This window comes from Acyrthosiphon pisum, chromosome X (assembly GCF_005508785.2).
Source record: "Acyrthosiphon pisum isolate AL4f chromosome X, pea_aphid_22Mar2018_4r6ur, whole genome shotgun sequence".
Classification (NCBI taxonomy): Eukaryota; Metazoa; Arthropoda; class Insecta; order Hemiptera; family Aphididae; genus Acyrthosiphon; species Acyrthosiphon pisum.
Window position 1 is genome coordinate 50230893 of NC_042493.1, and position 15255 is coordinate 50246147.

The 15255-nt window shown below is 33.2% G+C and overlaps 1 protein-coding gene across 1 annotated transcript in view; it reads right to left on the reverse strand.

Moving 5' to 3' along the window:
• LOC100166234 overlaps positions 1–15255 on the reverse strand; it is a 567258-nt gene that overhangs the window by 128458 nt on the left and 423545 nt on the right. The gene's annotated exons all lie outside the window — the stretch shown is intronic.

A 15255-nucleotide genomic window follows, 5' to 3' on the forward strand; every position in this document is an offset into this window, starting at 1 on the left:
TCAAAATTCAGAGTAAGTTATCATATAAATTATAAATTAAAATTGTATTGTTACCTTACTAATATGCCTGCATTGATAATATTAAATACCTAAACGTAATGCGGGTATCGTTAACTCTTTTCTCTATACTATGCTCTGTACGACAAATCTACTAAACTGTTCTTCCGTCTTCATTAGCGCGGTATATATTGTTTAAATTTATATTTTTATATATAAGTTATAAATTATTATATCAAACTGAAACATGGGTCACCCAAGTGTGTTAAAAATTCATCCTTATTTGTTTTTTTAGTAATAATTTTTTATTTATTTTAAATATTAAATTGTATTTATTTATTTTAATTTATAATTTTATAATAATTCATTTTTTTATAATATTACCTAAATTCTGAAATAGTTACAGTTAGTTACAAATACCTGTCACTAAAAAGAGGTTATTAATATTATGTTCATTTTTTTACATAGTACTTTATTGATAAAAAAAAAAGTCAAATAATAAGGGTTAAAACCGGTATTAACCGAAACTGAAACCGAAACCGAAATTTGATATTTTTGAAAACCGAAACCAGAACCAAAACTGAAATTTTCGGTTTTTGAGAACCGAAACCTAAACCCAAACCGATAAAATCATAAAGGTTCCAGTCCCTGATGTAATCACATAATAATAATATATTGTACCGTAACGGTGCAGTCGCGGTGGAAGGTTCGATTGCGAATTCGTGTTGGCTTAATATTGCAATAACAACGACGGTAATCGTTCGTCTCGAGTGCCAAATATCGTCGCGTTACCGGTTCGGAACGAATCAAATTATAATACCCACATCGGGGGGGTGTCGTGGGGTTGGGGGACGCGTCATCCGATAAATCTTCGCGAAACGATCGTCTCGGATCGGAAAACACGGTGTTCGTGTGTGCAAAATATGTGCGGGTGCATAATACGTGTGCGTAAACGTCGCGGTCGTGTGTGTGCGCATATCATTATCATTGTTGCGTTTAATTTGAATTGCCGCCGCGGGACGGTTGCCAATGAGCGAAACCAATACAACAAGTGTTGGGCGTTATTGCCACTCGATGGATGCGCCTCGTCGTGTCACCCACCACTGGTCCGTGATACGAATATAATACATATAAAGTCGTTTCCCGCACACGTTTTCTTGCCAACAATCTCCGTCGGATGCACCCCCCCCCCCACCCCCCCCAAATGGTCCAATAGACCGTACACACGCATACACATATATATATTGTGTAATATTGTATATCGTACGCATATATTACTCTATCGAACATGCGCCCGCAGTGCTATACGTCGGATTACTATATACATGCTCGGATCGATAAGACAATAATATATTATAGTAGTACCTATACGCACATATTATTATTATTATTATTATTATTGTTATTGCACAATGGACGACGTTCGCGAAACGAAATTGTATACTGTTCACACCCACGCAACGTTATGATAATAACCAGGCGTGGGTCTAAAAATTTAAAAAAAGCAGTACATCAAATATAATGTTACAGCTGATAATATAAGACTGGTAACCGTATTATCAGTTTTATTTATATTTTGAATGTATAAGTTTTTTTTAAGACGTATGAACTATTTACTGTATAAATAAATATATATCAAAATATTTCCAATAGTGAAGGGGGAGGGCTAAAACCATTTTGCCCTCTTGGTTCCGCACTCGATACTTATAAAATGTGGCCAATAGTTAATATACAAGATAACATTTCGACAATTTACCAATCAGCGCATATCTGCGTTTTTAGGTTGCTTTGTGGGTTTTTGCATACAGTTCCGTGCGTTCCATTATAAGCCATGTGCTGATCATAGTTATCTACACAACCAAGGTCCAACCTGTGGCTCTCGATAATTTTTTTACCCCTCTTAGAAGACGTGTAGTAAATATATTTAAAAAAAAAACAACAATATCAGGTTGTGACAGACGGTTATATCGCTGAATTAAAATAATAAATTATATTAAATTAATATTAATCTGTAAGGTTTGTCTGTTATAAAATAAAATAAAAATATTGTTTTTCCTTTTGGCGGTCCAGTGTGGATATAATTATATAAATGAGTAAATTGGCCCGCTAACTACCAAAGGTTGGACGACCCTGATATAGATAACTGTAGTCCTGGCCGATTACACAGGCAAACAATAACATTATTATTGTTATTATTGTAATTACAATGACAGTACTATGCGATTCCTCAGAAACAAGTGTGGTGTGTGACAATATTATTTTGCAGTTAAATTTTTTCGACGCACATTTTTGTGGTTTTGTGTTTATTGATATTGTATGAACGATATTCCAGTGAAAAATAGAAATTAAAACAAAGTACTCGATATGTGAACAATGTTTCTATGAATTGTAAAAATATAAACAAAGTACTCAATGCGTTCTGTTTAATGTTATTTACACGGTCAGATGAAAAGAGCTGTAGTATTTCTATTTTGTTTAAATCCGATACTAGTAGGTATTCACCAAATAATCGATATAGGTATTATGAATATATCATCAATCAGAATCATTACTCGTGTTACTTTATGTACACTATTGGTTGCAATGCACGCTAAAACACTTAAACCCCTGAAATAGCTAACTAACCTACGAATAGGTATCATAAAATTACATCAATCAACTGAAAAAAAAATAGTGAATAGAAACAATATTAAGCTAAATTTAATTAAATACAGGTCAGATATTACCTGCAACAGCCACAGCGAAAATATATATATATTTTTAATATTATATAATTGTGGAATAATTCTTAATTTTATCAATGAATTAATAATAATTGTTCGTTGTTTTATAATGGTACATAGCATATACTGCTTGAAAAAAGTTGTTTATAATACGATCGTCAAGTTGTGTTGATTAACAGAAACTGAAAGTATGTTTTAGTTTTCGAACGGAACAAAAGCAAAAGCCATGTCACCAACTACTTTACATTACGTAACAACTATGTTACTACATATCCACATTTATATTAATTTTCGATATTAGAAATCACATTATATTTTACAATTCTGAAACTACAATATAATAAGCGATGAAAAAAATTGTTCGAGTCACTCAATTAAAGTTATAGTTTTTAACATGTCCCATTGATGAAAATACAATAAATAATTCGTGGAATTCCGTGGATGACATGATTGTACGTACAACTGAGCAAGGAAAAATCAAGTCAGCTTACAAACATGGCTCCGGGATAATAATAATTATAAAGATAATTAATTACAATATTACAACGAACGTGGGCGATGCCATCGTCCACTAATCGGCTTGTTTTGTATAGATTTCAGGTAATATAATTGTTGATGTAGTAATATAGGTATTTATAATAGTATTATGTTGAAAATTTAAAATACAACAAGCTATATCACATACTCGTATTTTATATTTTTAGAAGGTAGTCAATTCGCGTTTGTTTGATGGAGAAAAAAGTAAAATGACTACGAAGTCCAAATTCATTAAAATAATCGTGTAAAACACATTTATCAAACATAATAGTATAATATAGTTTATGCATATACGGACACTTGAGCTCTGAGCTGAATTATTAAACCAATCAGCTTTAGACAGAATAATGTGTTAATTTATCCTCCGAGTATTGCTCAACCTCTGTAATTCGAAATATTCATTAACATGTCTAGACCTACAGATCCATACTAGACCCACCACAGATATATAATGTACTCAATGAATAAAATTATTTAGACCAGAAACTCACCATCACACTCGCAAGTAATTTAACGGTACATTGTGTTTAATTATAGCATAGAATATACGCTTAGCTTTTACATCTTAGGTAGGTATTAATAGGTGAACTATAGTATGCTAACCGTTAACAGTGGTTGGATGAATTTGAATATGCTCAGGCATATATTATTAAGCCTACATTTTACATTTTATGGTTTCATATCGCGAATATTATATTAAAGACAAAATTTGCAAGACGAAATCGTAGTAATCTTATGATAGATCTGCCTCGAGTCTTGACCGTCAAAATACCTGCATGTACAAATCTAGTGTAAATTGTATGGACTCAGGAATAAATCCAGTCTTGCAATAGACACCATATCTATGAGGTTATAATTAAAAAACAAAGACTTCTCTAAGTTTTTTCCAACACGATCAAGAAAAACCAATTGAAGCCCTCCAAGTAAGCATACGAGCAAGCAGTTTATCAATGAATATGTGTTCAGCACTCCTCGGCGAGTCATTCATTTTATAGCTGCTGAACTTTGGACCAATGGATCGCCGTTTACCATTGTCCTTGTTCATGGCTGATCTCGTGACCCCAAAATCGAGTAAAAGTTGCAACCCAGCAAAGGTGTCGGGTGGCAGCACGTGACGTCGAGTATTTTACGACTTATCAAGAGATTCACAATCTTTCGATCGTGGTCGTATGTCTGTACATGATTCGAGTCTAAAAGTTTTATCCGTTTCTTCGCCCCATCCTCCCTCCAGCACACTCACCGACACCGCCCGCCGGTGTTCGTTAACGTGTTTTCTTTCTTGTTTCGCCCGGACACACGCGCGTAAGTTATTACAATTTGTTTTGGATGAAACCGCACGTAATGACAACTACTATAAGTGTGGTTTTTTTCCCTTCCCTTCGTTTTTGATTCACGTCGTTTTCTCTGTGACCGTATACTTTTACTCTATTTGAAGCGACACCTATATTATATATATATACCTATTCCCTTACCTATTTAGAATCGTCCCAGCCTGTCGCCAGCTCGTACACACACACACACTCACACACGTGCACGTGCACGTAACGACTCGTATTAAAGGACAAATGTCCAAAATGATCGGATGCCACCGACGACGGTGCGGTGGCGTTAAAGTAAGCAAAACTTTTGTCTACCCGTGCCCGTCCTTCGGGCGGCGGAAAACTGTTCTCGCGGGCGACGCGCCCTCGTGCCACGGGAGAAAAGAAATTCGTATATATAATCTATATATAGCTCGTAAAAGGAAAAAAAGTTGATTAATCTAGTCGCGGTAGGTGAGCGCGGTGTGGCCTCGCCTTTGTAATAATAATAATAATAATATAATAATATATATATAATAGAATAAAAGCCCAGTCCACGTACAATATTTTACGTGCCTCTCGCCACTGCCACCGTCACCGCTATATATAATAATAATAATATATATACACTCTCCCCGTTTCCGCACGCACAACCATTCCATCCTCCGCTCTGCTTCACCCCCTAAGCGAATCGTCCCCGGAGTCCCTTTTACCCGAAGCACGGATAATCTTCTTATTTGCGCTGGTTTATTATTATTGCCGTTTCTCGCGGGGTTAGTGTCTCACTCGCCTCACCTCTCGCACTCGTCGCGGCAGTGTCGGCGGTGGACTAACCGAGATAATATTCTGGACGTGTCATCTTTTACTCTTACTCCCCCGAACAGCGGTGCGTGAGTATAATAAAAGGCAAATTTTATTTGCTTTTTTCCCTTATGAAATCCATTTTATTCTTCCTCTCCGTCCTCTTCATCACCGTCTTCAACCGACAATCACCGATTTCACGAGTAAACCTACGCAGGAAGAATGTTGGAACTAATAAAAACAAAAACCCCTCTGTATTTAATAACTAAATCACGTTAATTCGTTTTCCGTTGATAAACTCGCCGAAATATTGGATTTGTGTTGTACCTATTTTTTTCACGATATTATTTTAGAAAATGTAATTTGTTTCGGTCGATTAGATTACTAAAACTCCTACATGTGATTCAGGTTCGATAATAAATGATGATATTACTGAAAAATGATTGACAATACTCTCAATTTAATATTTGCTCAGATGTAAATTAAGACAAGTACGGAGAGTAAAATTATAGCTCGTTTGATACTTATAAATAATTATTAATTTAGCTCTATGACTTTAATGAGTGAAAAACACAATAATAGTATCCTAAAGATATAAACGCGTTCTTACCCAAGCTGCAATTAACGCAATGGATAGATCGCTTGAAAAGAACTGTTTTAGTTTTATACTCGCATAATAATTTACAAAATTCGTTTGCAAAGCTAGAGAAGTACATTATTTCAATCCAGTAGAAAGAGCCAGTAACATTTTATTATGCATATATAGGTAACTATGGAATAATATTTATATATTTATAAATATATATAATATTATGTGACGTGAGCAGACAAGTTTTAAACGGCTAATAGTTTAGTTCTCGACGTTCACATATTGGATGGAAAGAGAGTGAATGAAATATCTACGTGAATTAAAATATAATAATTGTTATAACTTCGGGAAGTACGATATAGTTGCCGCAGCGTCTAGGATTGTTGACACCTCTCGTGGGTAGTCAGTCTTGGGGGGAGGGGTACGTAAGTATAATCGTTTGCGATAACGAACAAAAGTCAGGAGATGGCAGTGCATGTGGTATGCGTGGAGGTGGGCCATGGGTCTAAACACACGTGGTAGTAAAAACGAAATGTTAAACGTTCTTTCGGGCAGTCGTAATGCGTTTCGCGCCGTCGAAAACGTATTCACGGGCCTCGCTCTACCCACCAATCGCCACACCACCACCGCACCGGTATATGCAAATATTTGTGCGCTTATCTCCACTCTACTACTCCACTCTACCACACACTACTTCCTATTTCACAACATCGCCGCCACCGCCACCGGTCTTTCGTCCACAGAGCGGGTAGTAATAATTCACAAACAGCCGACGACGCTATTTCATCGGCAGCACTATATAGAGGTACCCAGAAAATATATATATACATATATGTAGTCGCAGCATTACCGGCACGAAGAGAGAGTATAATATCACGAACACACCCACATACACACTCACATTTATATATTTATACTATGTATATTGTATATTATATATATATATATATTGTGACCGATGTTCGTATATAAATATATATATATGCGATAACTATACATGCAGTCGGTGGTGTTGCGGAGGTAGTGGCGGAGACAGTCGGTGAAGGTTCGCAAAGGACTCGTGCACAGATTTCGACGACTGCCTCTCTCACCTTCTCTCACTATTACTCTTTCTCCCCCACTCACTCTTACTCACTATTTCATCATATAATATCATCCTCGCCCTCACCACGATGCGTGTTTGACGTATACGCGCCAACGTTCGTCGAGTATGAGTTTTTGCAGTGTATGGCGCAAGGCCCTCTCGAGCAGCGTTTACGACGGCGGTAATTGTTTTTTACTCGCGTGCCTTGACTTGTCACGCCACCTCCACCAACACCACCGTCGACCACGTATTGTTATTTACGACTGCTCCCCCCCCCCCACAACGACGACACTGAATCCCAACGTTCCTCTACACTCCGGAACCAAAAACTACCCTCCTCACGAACACCTCCGCAGTGTAATCATTACGTCGGCGGGGGACGAGAAATAGAAGGAGGGTAGTTGTGTGCTGAAAGTTTCTCGTGTGTCGTGCATGAGCGCGTCTCGGGACGGACAGAGAATAATTGCTCGGTAAAGTGATAAAACGTCATTTTAAACATCAGAGAATAATATCTACTTCAAATTATTGTCAACGTCAAACTATAATATTAACTATAACACAACATCAGCTATTATACACACACATATTATTATTATGGGCGATAATGATGTAGCCTTATATAACGATAACGTCGGATCTTATTATATTTTCGAATATCCGATCGAATCATCGCTTCTGGTATATAATAAAATAATAATGTATAATAATAAACCAAAACGTCGTCATAAAATGAGTTTCGTCTCGTCGGCGATCCACGCATAGCTGCAATATATTATCAAGATCGGGGTTAAGTCTGACGAGCCGTCCATCAGTATTTACGATCGTTTGTGTAAATATTATACATCGAACGTGTTTGATCGTTCCCGAAGATAGAGAATTGCATGGCATATTATAGTCATTATAATAGGCAGTGGTGGAGCCACATAATACAATATATACATATTGGTGAGATTTTCCAAAAATTGTTGCCCGCTAAAATAAATTTTCTTATGCTTTATTTTCATTGTAAAAACTAAAGAAATAATGAAACCCTCCTAATTTTGTGAAAAGTAATATGCCTTTGAAGGTCTTATAATTGCCAGCAAATTAAAAATATCTTATAGTGATATTTTTTTGAACGCAGATCAAATGGTTGAAAGTTTATGGTTTACAAGAGTTTAAATTATTCAATATTTATAGAGAAACAGAATAACTAGAAAACTACATAAATGATTTTCGCATAATATAAATACATAAAAACGCATGTATTATGATAAAATATTGTATTTTAGTGTATTATATGACCTACCTCCAATATATAGAGACTAAGTGTTTAAAAAAAAATTGAATGATTTCTATCGAGAACGTACGTGTTAAAAAAAAAATAGCACATTTTCAAAAGACAAAAGAAGTAAAAACGATTTTCGAAAATGCATATTATATACCATTATGCCTACTTTCATTACGTATCGTATATATTTTTTATCATTAAGTAAACATTGGGTTTACATTATATAATATTACATATTATTAAGTATGTATATAGGTATAGTGTGCACTGTGTAGGTACTTATGACCAATCAAATTAGGTAGAGACATTTTATATGTGTAAATGTATTGGTTACCGTCAGTAGTAAAAGGACCATAAAAATAAAAATAACTTAGGCGGCCTATGGGAATTTTTTCAATAGACCTCGAGAAACCTAGCTCCCCCTCTGGATTAGGATTCGTGAACCCTTTCGTGGTTGGTATTACAGTATCCGGTAGATTTTACAGTTGTACCTAATACATGCTATACTTATCGTTCCCAGTATAAAGTAGCGATAGGCATTTGGAAAATATAAAATTTATTTTTTATCACAATACTTCATTTTGTGCGTGCGTCTTTGTCTTTACTTTCGTATTTGTTGTTTTATGCTTTCCAAGTGACGCACTCACACAAGCGCGTGCGTACAACGAAAAACAATAAAAATGGCTTTGCCACGGTCGCATTCCATTTTGAGTAATCGATTGTGTAAGAGGAAAAGAATTGTGTATTAAACAAATAATTGAAATACCTTCCAGGGATATATAGTTTTTTTTTGCAAACTTGTCACGTCAATTTCTACAAACCCTTCACTTCGGGCTGGCAAAAGAAAATCGAAGCGTTAATATTATTGTACCTGCGTATCAGGTTACCGGGAAGAAAAGAAAACATTTATTGTTTCACTTCAACCGTAACCCGGGGTAAAAACAATATACCGTACGGCGGATATTGTATAGGTATATGCGTATATTAAAGATAGGTACATGCATTTTGCAACCTCACTAAAAGTTCTTTGAAAGTATCGTCGCTATTGGTATTGGGCTGTACAAATAATAATGTATAATATTTAATAATAACATAATATAATATCATATATTTTTTTGTAACTCGACATTGTGCTTATAGGGGTATCGCATACCGCTTGTTCGCGATCGATTTAATAGTGCACTACAATATTGTTGTAAGACATTTTAATTCGTTTCATTCCATTAAATTACGGCCGACAGACACTCGAGGACATTGTTCTTGGATTTTCAAGTCTGACGTTGACTTTTAAACCAGCCTCATACTATGGTGCAAAAAAAAAAAAAAATCGTAATACTATTTTATTTGTATAGCACAATGAAACCGCTGACGTACTAAATGAAACAAAAGCGTTTCCCTTAAAGTGAAATAAAAGATCTGCCATCAGAACGCGTTACATTTCAAAAGCGATTTGTTCTGACATGATTAAAGTGGGGCTACGGTAGCCAAAAACAAAGTCTTTGGAAATCGTAGATCGATTTAGACGCTACATTATACCGCGTATGATATCCGTTCGTTTCGAGTGTTGTGTTCACCCACTCCCGAGACAATCGTTAATTTGCTAGCATTATCCACACATTTCACAAATAATAAAATAAGCCTTTTACGGAACCGTGTACTTTGATTTTCGTATTTATATTGACTGATGTGTGACTAATAAATTGATTTAAAAACAATAATAGTTTCGGTGTAAGTATATATAAAAAAAAAAAATAATAAAATACAATTGAGCTTATTTCGAAACGGCTGTCGAGGTGAAATCGATATTCTGTCGTCATCATTAATTACATACAGCATTTCGAATATTCGTCGTATTATGACTTAATACCAGAGTTGCTGCAGTATTCATTGCTGAGTGGAACGATTTTGAATTACGAATACGACGTAACGAGCCTGAGTTTGGTTGTCACGTACTTACGTATGTGTGTATTTGATTTGCACAATAATATACGTTTGCCGTCTGCAGTTAGCAGGCCTCTTATCGTGAAGATTTGTACTACAGATTCTACACATATTAATATAATATTTCTGTTAAAATCGACGTCCATGTCTGATAAATCCACGACGTTAATACTGTGAGGGATCATTCATATTATTACAAAATTGATTTGTTTCTTCGAAATAGTTTTGAAATTGTAATGTATTACATGTTACAAGGCAATAGTATAGTAAGTTGTATTATAGGAACTTGAGCGATGGAACGTCAAAATATACTTAAAGATAATTTAGTCACTAGGAATTACGATGTCATTGGAAATTCAGTTTTGTAATATTATGTAACCAATATTCTCATTTAGTTATAGCTGTCAAATATCTAACAAGAGGTGGAAGAGTTATCAACACTATTCTGTATAAAACAAAATTCTCGACATTTGTAAAATTCAAGTTAAATGTAATTCAAAAAATAAATATAGTAAAATCGTATTAATTAACGTAAAATTCAGAATATAAGATAATAGTTTTTATGCGTTAAAAATGTAAACATGGCACTAAAACGTTAGCTTGTAAAATTTAGTGAAGCAGTTTTTAATTAATATAAATATTAAATGATTGAGAGAGTCTATATTGATTCTAAAACATTTTTTTTTTTGATACGAGCCTGGCATTTTTTAATGTAACATGCCTAATAATATATTTAATTTATTAAAAGCTACAATAATATTTGACGATTTTCCCATTACCTATAAACTGTTTATGCTTTATTCATAATTTGAGTGCAATTATAATTACCTAGGCTACCAAATTATCTGTTTAATTGTTTTCGTATTATTTATGATTGCACACTTTCAACATTATTTTTCATTTTGAAAATCTAAACACACAAAATTGATTTAATTTTAATCAAAACGATTGTTAATAAAACACATTTATCAAACTAGAATTGTATTGCTTATCACAGAGAGATTTGATGTATTTTACATTATCGAAGATAACTTACAATATTATAAGTAAATAAAAAATGAGCTTCGCGTCAACACTGCATACACGTCAAACTTAATACAATATAATATTATTATAACGGTAAACGCTCAAAAATACGAGAGCGATAAAAGAAAAATAAATTGCTCTCGTGGAGATGGAATATATTATTTTGTAAAGTTAAGCCTATATACGGGTAACACACGAACATTTAGAATTATAAGTGTCGACTTAAGCACAACAATGTTTTCCATCAACCGTAAATAGTTTAGTTACTTACACATACTAATTACGAACTCCTCCGCAGTTCACTGAGCTAAATATACGTAAAACTCAACCAATAACGGTCGGGTGCGTATTGTTTACCGTAAACGTCGACTTACACGGGTCAACGGAAATAAGTCGCATGCGATTCCACTCGGTAGTCAGTCTCGTTTAGTATGGATCACACACCATCAAAACACTTGGAAATGTTTCAATAACTGTTATCCTTTTTAAATTTCAATAAAAATAATTTGTCAACGACGTACTGACAGAAATTTAAGAAAATGCATTTTCCGCTACACTAAAATAATTTTTTTCTTATTGTTATTCAACTCATAAGTAAAGCCCGGCATGAGGACCTTATACCCCAGCATGTGTTGTCACCATCTGAGTAACGTACAAAATGGAAAAAATAATAAACGTTCAGAAAATCCAGTTTTCTTTAATATTAAAGTGAACTGACCCATTTCCAAATATAAAGATAAGATAATATCGTAGCAATTTTTTTTTGATATTTTAATTTTGTGAACAAGTTATATGAAAGTTTTAAAATTTTTAAGACATTTAAAATGTTCAATGCTGATATTTTGTTTAAAAATTAAAACACAAAAATAATTATGAAGTAGTGGCCGTCTTTACGCGAGATAATAATATACTCTTACCTTTAAATTTGATATAGATCAATTCACTGTAATATTAAAAACAACAGAGTAGAACTACTTCTTCAGACGTTAAATTGTCTATGTTGTGCTTTAGTAAAACGAAGATGACACATATTATATGGTTTAACGCATAATTATCTTAATACATGTTCATCATTCACCCTGCATTTATTTTATCATCATCCAAATTTTAGATTTCATGAGATTTTTATTTTACCATTAACGCCATTCTTCGTTATTTTTAGTATTTGTTTTTCATTTAGCTATTGAATTTTAATACAATTAATACAGATTTTTTCAAAATTATAAATTTAAATTAAATGTGATCAAAAAAGAAGAAGGTTGACTTCGATTGGGTTACGTAAGAATATAATGTGTATCAACTCAGCATAGGACAGTGGTACTAATTATCTGTCATTACATTTTAAATAATTATTCTCAAGCTTCGAATTTCTAATGTAGAAAATATTACAATATAGTCATACTTAGGGACATTTATAAACTACTATAAAACAATATATTAAACGGATGTAACATGTATTGGTTGGAAACGTTGAATTAAACACATAAACCAAAAAGGGTGTATCAAATAATAATAATTAAAACTTAAATCCGACACAACTCGTGTTTGTGAAGTTGCTTTCTTTTGGTTGGATGATAAAACATGACTCGAGAAAATCCATTGTCAGATAGTTTTTACAGAGATTTTACAAACTGTTTTTGAGACAGTACCTTCCCAATGCAAACAGTTGATCGACACTTGGGGGAAATTCATACCGAAACTCACTAAACTAAAGACACTTAGCTGTCAGTCATCTTTTGGGTCTTAAAAGTAATAAAGTAACGTCTTACGCATGCGTATTATGTATGATGTATATCAACCAATTCTCTAGGCTATTGATAAATTCAATAGATTTCCACGCAACATAATGATCAGGTCACGTTCAATAAACGGTTCAGAACAGAACTCGACTACAACAAGTCACAATTTCTTCAATAGTTTTCGATGGTTATTAGTAGTTGCTTTTACTTACCTACTATATGGCTGTTAACGTTTGGAAAAACTATTATAAGATTTTTGAATTATAGTGAAAACAATGCAATATTATATTATCGTTCTCAGTACCTATCTCGCTGCTTTTGTAATATAAAAACTAACGATTTTTAAATGGATGTAGTTCAAAAAGTTTTCTTTGTGTTGTTGGCGTGGTAGTACTTTGCAATTTGCTGAAAAACTACTGACGGATTTCAAAAATTACATTTTCAATTATTCATCTCCGTAGAACACATAGTCCGATTTATAGAAAAGCTTTATAAAATATATTGGAAACAACCATTTTATCGAGAATTATGTTTACGAAAAAAAAAAAGCCCATACTTACATATACGTACTATTTATTATAAAGCCCAATACTACATTAGATTAATCAGCCTGCTCATAAAATTAAACACATATAATATTATATTATTAAGGTGCACAAAGCCGTGTTTATAATTTCGCTGCGAGTTGATCGTGATAATTCGTTTCAGTGGCACGTGTATGCGACTGTAAAATTTATGAGGAAAAACTTGAAGAATATTTGAGGAAATAATAACCCGACGTGACGTATCGGCATCGTCGCATTGCGCAGTAAATCTATAATATACGAACGTGGATACATCAAGTACGGTGTAATAACTAACCACAAAGTATGCTTTCATGTACCGTCATAATATTATTTTATCGATATTCGATTTCCAAAGTCACCAAATATCTATATAACATATGTTTATGTACTGTGCTTAAGGGGAATGGCGATATTTAAAATCCTGCGCCACGATCGTAAATATATTTATTACGATCGACGCTGTTTTTTTTTACTAGATTCGAACGGATCGCTGGAAACATAAAACGATATTTACTCGGTACATATTATAGTTGGAGGGTTATCGCCAATCGGGTTTGATGCTTAACAGCCATCCGACGCTATACAGCGTGTCTAAATATAATAATATTATACATTTTTGGTGCCATATTTATGTTTGTGTAGTCTTCAGTTTGAATAGAATTTTTTCACAGTAAAGGATGCAATATGTATCCTTTTGCCATGCAGCACATGTGCAGAATAAATACGGTTTTTTTTATAAGGATCGGACATTTATTTTGGGATATATTATAATCGAACATAACAATTAATCATTAAACCAATTTCTACCCATCGGGTTTTGACGCAACAACAATTTTTACAGATAGTAGAAGCTTCTATTATTATTATTAAGTTAAGATATTTACATATTTTACAGTTTTATAAGTCAAATATGATTATAGTTATAATTAGCCAATATTATTAATATGCCACTCATAGAAACAACTATAATATTGCGTAAATAATTTAAATAATAACAATAATATTGTTATGCTCTTATAAATATATTACTTGTTGAGTTACCTGTATTGACCATTTATCACGAAAAATAAAACTGCAGTTATAATATATTTTAACACATTTTCAAACAAATAACAATATATTTTATAAGTAAGTACTATATAGGTACTAATGCCAGTGACAAATACAATATATTATGAAAAGTTCAATCAAATTCCTATTAACTTTTAAATTGACCAGGTATTTTGTTTTTAGTGATTCTCTATAAATTGTATTTTATGTTGATTTTTCTTCTACTTTTTTGATCTTTTCTTAACATACGTTTTCTTCATTGAAAAATCGGCCATTTTTTCCGTTAGTTTTTTATACACTATTTATTATATTGAATGGTAAAACCTAAAGGAGCTAAGCGATAGGATTACTAACAATTATTTTTCATGAGATAAACATAAAAATTGATATAGTATTATAACATATGGTGTTCTTCGCTTTTACGTTGGTGCTTTGGTTATTATAAATTATTTAGGAATTTGGTGGTTATGTATATATTTGTATTTATAATAATGTATTGTTAGTTTGGACACTTCGATACTAGTTATTAAAACACATATCACTTGGATATTAATTTTTATGTCTAAAATATAGTTTTAAAAACTATAACACTTTATTGAGAACAATATTTCAAATTAGAAGTTGGTAACAAATG